Here is a 10,149-nt window from a genome sequence, read left to right on the forward strand (position 1 = left end):
ACACACACAAATGGTAATACATGAGGTTATGGATGTGTTAATTATCTCGATTGTTATGATTATTTCACAATTTAAAAATACGTTAAACCATCAAGTTATATACTTTATACAATAAAAGTGTTAGTTTGTAATACTTTGAATTTTCCTAGGAAGCCTCATATAAAAACACTTTCTATGCAGCTGAGTGATGACAGTATAGTGTGTGAGAATTTGTTGTATGTGTTATGATTCAATATCAAATATTAGTTATTAGATAATTAGTTATCTAATGTCAACATCTAAGAATTATGTAAAGGTGAAAACAAAAAAGCATGTCCTGAAAAATGCAAGCTGCCTTCTTTCTTAGTGAAATGATTGTTTTATTTTTTCTTCACGAAAAGGTTTGAGTTTTCTCTGGTGGCTTCTGCAGAATTAATATCATGTGTGATCTCTGAGAGAAGAGAACACTTTAAACCACCTATAGTGGGATGTTCCATGTTTTGCTTTAAGCTGGATTTGAAAACTGATACCCATGACACAAAGAAATGCACATGATGATATGACTGTGAAACATCATTAAAATTACCCCAGGCAGTAACAGCTGTAGCCCTATATGCTACATCACAGCTGAATATCCTTTGTATTATATGGAGAGACAGGTATGCACAGAGTAAATTGAATAAGAAGAAGGGTTACCTAACTCCCATGAGGTGGTCAGAGAATGCATCTTGGAAGAGATGATTTTTAAAGGATCAGCAAGAGGTAGCTTGATGAGGTGGAGGACAGTACACATGGGCAACTACTCTACACAAATCCCATTGAACTTTAAAAGATGGCTTATTTCCTTCTGTGGCTTGGAAGACATTGATATCATTCCCCAATTAAAATCTGTGGTATGGCACTATGGGGATCCTGCCACCATCACCAACACCACTGGAAACCACGCTGGTGGTTAGCATATGTAAATATATCTCATATACATTCATTCAAAATGACGTTTATATCAAAATAGATCATTGCCCATGGGACAAAGGGCAAACTCTAGCCACAGATTGTGTGCCAGGAGGGTGGTTTTCCAAATGATTCCCCAAGGTCTCTTTCCTTACCAAGGGCAAAGTGTTCCAATGCAGGGTTGTACCACATGTTTCCATTCGAGCAGATGGCAGAAAGGTTTGTCTGCAATGTGGAACTTGTTAAGAAGGAAGGCCTTCCTGATAGAGATCAAGAAAGCTGCTTTAATTTACTTAGTTGTGGGATTGTTTGTAAGTCATTCATGCTTGTGAGCATAATGCCTTTATAATGGCTTGTGAGTACATTGAGAGTCTCCAGAATCAACTCATGGGAAACGACTGCTTATCCGCTGCTTAGATTTCTGCTGAACACTGCAGACAATGTATTCATTTATTTTCCATGCCATTTAATGACATTTTACATATATACTATTTTTTTGCTACTTTTTATAAAAATATTATTTTGTCTGTCTGGGGAAGGGGTCAAGGATCATAAACAGGTTAGCTTTGAGAGATGACTTGATGGTCTATGCACAATAATCCATGACTAACCACCACTAAAATGACAACAATCACTACCACTCCAGGTGTGACGTTACACAAGTGAGGATGCTTTCACTAGGTTTTGCTATGGTAACCAACAACTCCCAAATATCATTCATTTAAGACAAGAAAATTTTATTTCTGTCTTACACAGAGTTCATTCTACAAAACTTTCCAGGGTAGCTTTCCTGCATAAGTGGGTTAGCATTCCAGGTCATTTGAGTCTTATGGCATCTCTATATTATCACACATTTTCATAATTTCCCAGGCAGGAACACAGAGAGCTGGATGGTTCTGTGCTGACAATTAAATGCTCTTGGATGTGGCGCAAATCTGTTCCATCCAAATCCCACTGGCCGAAACTAGTCATAGAACTTCACCTACCTGCAGGATTGGTTGTGAAGTTTAATCCTACCATATAAAGGCAAGCATCATAGTCCACTTTAACATGGATTATTTTAAATTTTCAAAGCAACCTTATCCAGCATAGGTTATGCGTTCGTATTAAAGATGAGATGCCATGTGGATGAGGTGCTAAGAGCATAGGTGTGGAGTCAGTCTTGAGTCCCCTATAAATAATCTGTGGGGCTCAGGCAAGACAAAATTCCTAAACTTCTCATATTTTTTTGTTGAATTGTGATGAGATTATACACCTTATAGAAAAAGTTTGAGGCAAAAATGCAATCAATAAAATGGATAAGCACAGTTTCTGACATGTTAAGTGCTCTAAAAATTTAGCTCATATTATTAAAAGGCAACTGATTATCAGATGTTAAGAAATATATGTCTAATGAGTAAGGGAATGATTATCTCACATATTTTAATTGAACTAATTGACTCAGAAGACAAAATTTTTTAAAGCTGGTCAAACTGTGTTCAGAATTCACATTTTGCTAATTTCAAGGTTCTCCTTTCTCCCATTGCATCCCAGCGCCTCTTGTTTTGATATAGGATGAATTAGCAGGTTGTCCCCAATTTTTATGAACAGCCCCTCTCCCTAACCCAGCCTCCTCATTTCAGTCTGAGTCTATGCATGAAAAGGACTTTGGTTTAATCACAATTGGTCAAACATTTAGCAAGGAAGGCAGGTGACATCCTATCTTGTGTCAGAAGACTTAGATTCTAGTCCTAACTTTACTTAATGCTTGTGCAACCTTAGGCAATTACTTAAGTTCTCACCTATAAAATAGAGCACAGTACAAGTTTGTGTGTCATAAAAACCTAACAGTAGAAGTTTCTGATCTGACTTCACAAGGATGTAGGGATCAAATAAATTGAGAGATTTAAAAAAAACTTTGCTCATAGGCAGGTGTTGAACAATGAGAACACATGGACACAGGGAGGGGAGCACTACACACTAGGGTCTGTTGTGGGGAAATGATGAGAGGGACAGTGGGGGCTGGGGAGTTGGGGAGAGATAGCATGGGGAGAAATGCCAGATATAGGTGAAGGGGAGAAAGGCAGCAAACCACACTGCCATGTGTGTACCTATGCAACTATCTTGCATGTTCTTCACATATACCCCAAAACCTAAAATGCAATAAAAAAAGAAGAAATTAAGAAACATAAAAAAAAAGAAAAAAAAAACTTTGAAATATCCAAAAGGCTATAACAGTAGATGTTGCTGCTATTATGATTTAGGGACAGAAAAGCATTCCTTATAGCAAAGCATATAGCACAGAAATACAGATCAGTGTAGGACACATGGGTCTGGTTTCACCAGAATGACATATAGTGAGAACAGTTTCTTGTCCAAAAGTCCAGAACCCTTTAAACACTTAACACATCCTGCCTGTCATCCCACCTGAGCTGCTGCCTGCCTCTTAGCCAGCTACCCCAATTGATTTTTATGAAAATAGATTAAATATACATTATTAACATCAAAACTTCTTAGGCACAATTTTCTTAACACACAAAAGGATGACACAAATTCAGACTTAGACATAAATAAAAATATCTACTCTTTAAAATATACCATTGGCAAAGACACTATTAAGAAAACTAAATGATAAGCTGCAGACTGAGAGGAAATATTTGCAAAACAAATATTTGACAAACATATGTTGTATGTGCCATACGCAAAGAATTTGTAAAACCAAAAAAAAAAAAAAGTGAAGACAAACTCACTTTAAAAAATGAGGGTAGGGAGCATTCTCTAAAGCAACTTGCAAGTGTGTCCTAGCTTACAGTCCTCAACCTTGATCCAAATAGCTTTATTTATTTAAAAAAAAAAAAAGAAAAAAAGCAAAATAAATGAGAGCAAAGTATGTGAAAGATACTTTAGCACAGAAGATATATGAATGTACAAAGTCACTTGAAAATATGTTCAATGTCACTAACATTGTTATCAGAGAAATACACATTAAAACCACAGATGCATTCTAAAATAGGTAAGTTAATAACAAAAAGATATTATATATATTAATCAGCTTTCTCTGTTATCAGAAAAGCTTTCAGTCAACAGTAGTTGTATTTTGAAAAGTCAAAAGTTATATACAGCAGATCTGGGTGTGATGGCTCATGCCTGTAATATCAGCAGTTTGGAAGGCTGAGGCAGGATGATCGCTTGAGTACAGGAGTTTGAGACCAGCCTGGGAAATATAGCAAGACTTGTCTTAAAAAGGAAGAAAGAAAAAAAAGTTAGACACAAAGTTTCTACTGCTCAGGGGGTTGGTCCCCCTAATCTCTGCATTTTTCAAGAGTCAACTGTATTTTGTTTGCAGGTTCACACTGTTCAATGGGCATAAAGTTTCAGTCAAAAAAGATGAATAAGCTCTAGATATCTGCTGTACAACATTGTGCCTACTGTACCTATAGCAAACAGTTCTAATGTTAAATGTTCTAGCCAAAATTAAAAAAAAAACTTTAATTTTACTTACCAAGTTCCACTAAAAACAAACTGAATTTAAGAATTGCATTGAATTTATAGATTACTTTGGGTAGGATTGCCATATTTCAGATTTTGAATATTTCCACCCATATATATGGTATATCTACTTATATATTTTAACATTTTTCATGTTCCTTAATGTTTTTTTCTTTCTGTAAATATAGCACATATATATATGTGTGTGTGTGTGTGTGTGTGTGTGTGTATACATTTCTCTCTCTCTCTCTCTCTCTCTCTCTCTCTATATATATATATATATATATATATATATATTTAAATCTATTCCTGGGTATATTATAATGCTTGTTGCTATTTTGAATAGTGTCTGTATGTTTTTAAAGTGTGTTTAAATTGATTGTTTCAAGAATGAAAGAAATGTGTCAATTTTTATATATTTATCTTACAGCTAGCTAACTTGATTTACTCTTTTATCAGTTCTGATCTTCTGTAGATTTTTATACATGATCACATAGTCAACAATGACATTGTTTTTGTTACTAATCTTTAATTTTAAATTGTATTATAGTATTTTCAAGGACCACCAGTACAATGTAGAATAGAAGCAGTGATAGCAAGCATCTTTCTCTTGATTAAAAAATACTATTTCTAAAATGCCACTGGAAAATTGTATTAGCTATAGGCTTTATTAGAAACACTTGTGAAATTAAGGACATTATGTTCTATTACTAGTTTGCTAAAATATTTGCACTAAAAATTAGGTTTTAACTCTTCTGCTATTTACTTTTTTGCATATGTTTCAACAGTAACAAATCTTTTCATCTGATAATGTGATAAATTACATTCAATCATATATTCCATCCATAAATATTTATTGAATATCTATCAGTGGAATCAGGTATTAAAGAGAGCTAGGAAAATAGAAAATGGTGGTCAGAGAATTGAATGCATGCAACTGAGACTGAATAGAGCTTGCAATTATAGAAACGTAAATTCTGATGTATAACTATGGGAATAAACGTCTGAAGTAACATGGAGGACAAGATTATCTGAGGAGAGGTGTTCAAAGAATTAATGAATGTTGGGATAATTATTTTAATATATATTTTGGAATCACTAATGATTAAGATAGAAATATTGTTGCATGTACCAAACCAAGGAGTATAATCCTTAAGACATGCAGGGGCACAGGTAGATCATATGAACAAAGAATAAAGTAGTGGTATAATGTGATGCCACAGGTTCAGAGCTGGGAGTTTTAAGGGAGTAGGAAAGGAGAATAACTTAAAAGTGTCAATGATGGACACAGAAGTTACATGTCCCTCCTCCAATTAAGAGGGATAGCTATGTGGAAACAGCTTCTCAAGACAGAGTCAAGTGGCTGTAAGAATAAGAAGATCAAGAACAGTTAGAGGAGATTTTAAGTATATAGGCAAATTTGCTAATAATTAACAGTGGATTCCAGAGATCATGGTAGAAAAAATTAAGAAATGAAGTCTGTTAAGGTGATGGGGATAGAAAAGGAATATTCAAAGGACCTATGGAGGTTAGACTAAAGGAGCTGACAGTGACTCAGGGGTCTGCATAGTCTATAATAACAGTGAATAATGGGCATAACTGAGACTCCACAAATTCAATACCAAAAATGGGGAGGAGCCTATGTGTAGTGGTGAGGTAAGAAGGGGTGAATGTCTGGTTTCTATTTTGATCCTGTTAAAAGAGACCAAAATGTCTAGGGAGAATTGACTTAGTGTCACTTGGAGTTTGTCCTTCCTCCCTGCTGGTGAGCCTCCTCTTGACTCCTGACCATGGAGGAGAAAGCCTGAGGGTGCAGGGTGTGGCCATAGTTCCACATGAGTGGAATGAGTGGGGCCCAGTCTGGAGCTCTGCAGGGGAGACTGGCCTGTGTCTCACATTCATGGCTGATGACAAAGAATGACTGGAGGATCTTGGTTTACATCTACCATGAGGATGTCCTCTTGGCCTCTGAAAACTGTGAGATGAGAAAGGTAGAAAGATTTGTTTGCTCCATGTGAAGTATATTGACATCTGTGTTAATAGTGAAATCTGTCTATAATTTTCTCTGGTTTTCATGTATCAGAATCAAGGTCATCCTAGCCTCATAAAACAAGTTTGGGAGAATTCCTTCTTTTACTGTTCTCTGGAACAGTTTGTGTAATACAGGGCTTTTGTGTTCCTTGAAGACATAGTAAAAGTTGTCTATAAAACTGTCGGAGACTGACGGTGCTGATATTTGGGTTTGTGCGAAGGGGAGGATATGAAAAGGTCGGGGTATAGGGGTGGACTTTTTTTTAACTCCCAACCTAATTTCTTTAATAGATGATTAGTTTGTCTAATATTTCTTTGTTTAGCCTTGATAATTTGCTCATTTTTCTAGGAAATTGTTCATTGCATCTTTGTTTTTAAATTTACTGGCATAAAACTTTTTCTAACATTCTTTAAAATGGGGAAGTTTCTACTCTTCTACTGTACCTGTAGTTGTATCTCCCTTTTTATCTTTTTTTTTTTTCATGACTAGCTTTGTGATGGTTTTGATTATTTTATTAGCCTTTCAATGAATAAGTTTTGGATTTATTGTTTTTCTTTTTTCATCTTGTTTGTATATGTTATTTCCTTCATCTAACTTTCTTTCAATTACCTTCTTAAATTGCACATTTGGCTCATAGCTTGTCATTCTTAATTTTATATATCTATGTCTGTATTTGTAAGGGCATGTAACCCTGTAAGCATTGCTTTAGTTGCCTCCTACAAGTTTTACATATGATTATTTCAGCCTCTGTTTTTTCATGTATTTTTTATTTTTGGCAGCTGGGCATTTGTCTTTCTTGTGAGCTCACTTGTGCATTTTCAAAATTTTTCTGTTGGTAATATTTTAGTTGTGGTAAAAGGTTTTCCACAAATTAAATATGTTTCTACCATGTTACTGAGATTGGAAGACTAACATACTTCTTAGAGTTGATAATTATATATATATATGTATATATATATAAAATTATATGATTTATATGTGTATATATGAGATACATATTGATAGATGATACATATGTCATATATTTATAATGATATGTATATATCATTATATACTCTAATACATATATTAGAGTATATAATCCAATCTCAGTAACATGATGGAAACATTTGTTTATTATATATATTATATATATTATTATGTGATATATAGCAACTCTAAGAAGTATATTCATTATATATAGGATATAAATATATATATCATATCACATCAACTGTATATATATATGTAGCATATCAACTTCAGCATATCTATATATATAAATAGATATAGAACCAGGAGAGAAATAATGCAGGATTAATATTAAGCTTTCTGAAAAATAGGATCTCCAAGTCAAGGAATAAAAGTAAATGGATTTGTCAATGGGGCATTTTAATGATCAGGCACTAAAAAGACAGGCTTTTAGAATGATCAGTCTAAATTATGAGTCAAGTGGGTGGTAGGATTTTGATTTCTACATCTGCAAACTAGGAATGAGAAAGTCTGTTTCCTTGTAGTGAGGATAAAGTGAAAATAGTGGGGAAAATAAAAAGTAAGTACAGCGTACAACGCAGCATATGAAAATTCTAGTTTCCAAGCACTTGGGGTCAGATATAATGAGATGCATGTCAGTGTATTTTGTGGACTATACAGCAGTGATATGATATGATATAATACATGACATGGTTTGGTTGTGTCCCCATCCAAATCTCATCTTGCATTATAACTTCCGTAATTCCCATATGTTGTGGGAGGGTCCCAGTGGGAGTTAATTGAATCATGGGAGTAGTTTCCCCCATATTCTTCTTGTGGTAGTAAATAAGTCTCAAGAGATCTGATGATTTTATAAGGGGTTTTCCTTTTGCTTGATCTCCATTCTCTATTGCCTGCCGTCACGTAAGATGTGCCTTTTGCCTTCTGCCATGATTGTGGGGCCTCTCGAGCCACATGGAACTGTGAGTCCACTAAACCTCTTTCTCTTTATAAATTTCCCAGTCTCAGGTATGTCTTTATCAGCAGTGTGAAAATGGACAAATACAATACACAACACTGATAATTATTTTTAAGTACCTATTTGTTTAAAAAGTTATATGCGTCCTTTAGCTTTTTACAGTCTAACAAAATTAGCACATTTAGAACATGTACTAAACATTTTAAATGTTCCATTAGGTGACATCAATGGGCAAATATTTGTGAACAAAGTCACGTAGGAGGGAATAAAGAGTTTGTTGTATGAGAAGTGTCTATGAAGTTTCAGTCTTATCTCCTCTATCTAGGTACTGATTCAATGCACTACTATTTATTTATTTTTTTTTATCAGACAGAGTCTCACTCTGCACCAAGGCTGGTATACAGTGGTATGATCTTGGCTCACTGAAGCATCTGCCTCCCAGGTTCAAGCAATTCTCCTGCCTCAGCCTCTTAAGTAGGTGGGATTACAGGCACGCACTGCCATGCCCAGCTGATTTTGTGTGTGTGTGTGTGTGTGTGTGTGTGTGTGTGTGTGTGTGTGTGTATTTGTAGTAGTTATGGGGTTTCATGATTATTCTCCAGAATGATCTCAAACTCCTGGCCTCAGGTGATTAGCCCACTTCGGCCTCCCAAAGTAATGGGATTACAGGTGTGAGCCACCACATTCCTTTGTATGTGCTTGCTGGCATTCATTTTCTTTACCTTTTAACTATTATCATTTTTTTTTCTTGAAAATAGGCAGGTTATAAGTGATTCATCAAAATTATCAATGAAACCACACATAGAATGATAGAAGGGGGAATGTTTTATTTGTCTTCTTAAACTAAGAAACTTACCACTTGATGTGAGGTGTTTTAATCAAATTCTAAACCATAGCTATCTTTGCTTATCAAATACAAAGTTCTAGTAATAAAGCAGCTCAAAACTGACCCCCCTCTCAAATGGATGATCCCAGTTACGACAGCTAATTCATCTCTTTTGATGCATAGAAGTTATTCTCTCCAGAGTCAGATGTGTACTCAGGACTTCTCTGCATTTTGGATATTATAATTTTCAAAAGAGTAATATAATGGTAATTACTTCTCTTGACAATTACTCACAAATAAATCCCATATATAGAGAGTTAAATGCCTTTCTATTTAACTCTATTTTTACATCTGGACACAAGTTAAGTACTCCTCATGGTACCGAGCTTTTATTAAAAGATTTATAAAATTTTTATGGTGCATTTCTCTATTCATTAGTCAACAAATAAGGGTAGAAAAGTTATTATCCTTCCAGATCTGCTCCTAACCTACATCCTACATGAAGCCTGCTCTGGTAATTCTGGTTTCCAGAAACCTCTCTTTTGAGTATCTGTAGAGTCTCCTTGGGCACTGAATATGCCTGCCCTGGGTCCTCTCCTGAACTATAACCAAGTGCATATGCTGTTGATATAAATCTGTGAAAAGAAAGCTTGCAAAATTTTAGGCTGCTACCTCCCTGGTGAGAATCAAAATAGCAATATATTTGCAAACATAAACTTCTGTCCATGAGATTTAGATACGATTACCATGAATCCCCTCCTCACACTAATCTAAGTACTATGGGAGGGCAGTGGTGTCTGCACAAGTGTTTGCAAATACTCAAGGCCTCTGTTTTGTCCAAAAAGTTTTCACTGGAATTACTTGCATACACTGGATTCTCCATTCCACACTATTTTTCCCTATTTTTTTCCTTTTTATCTTATCTTAATATTCAACTAAATAGGGGACCACCAATTGCTTCTC

Source organism: Sapajus apella, unplaced genomic scaffold, assembly GCF_009761245.1.
Source record: "Sapajus apella isolate SASKATOON/1434 unplaced genomic scaffold, GSC_monkey_1.0 scaffold31, whole genome shotgun sequence".
Lineage (NCBI taxonomy): Eukaryota > Metazoa > Chordata > Mammalia > Primates > Cebidae > Sapajus > Sapajus apella.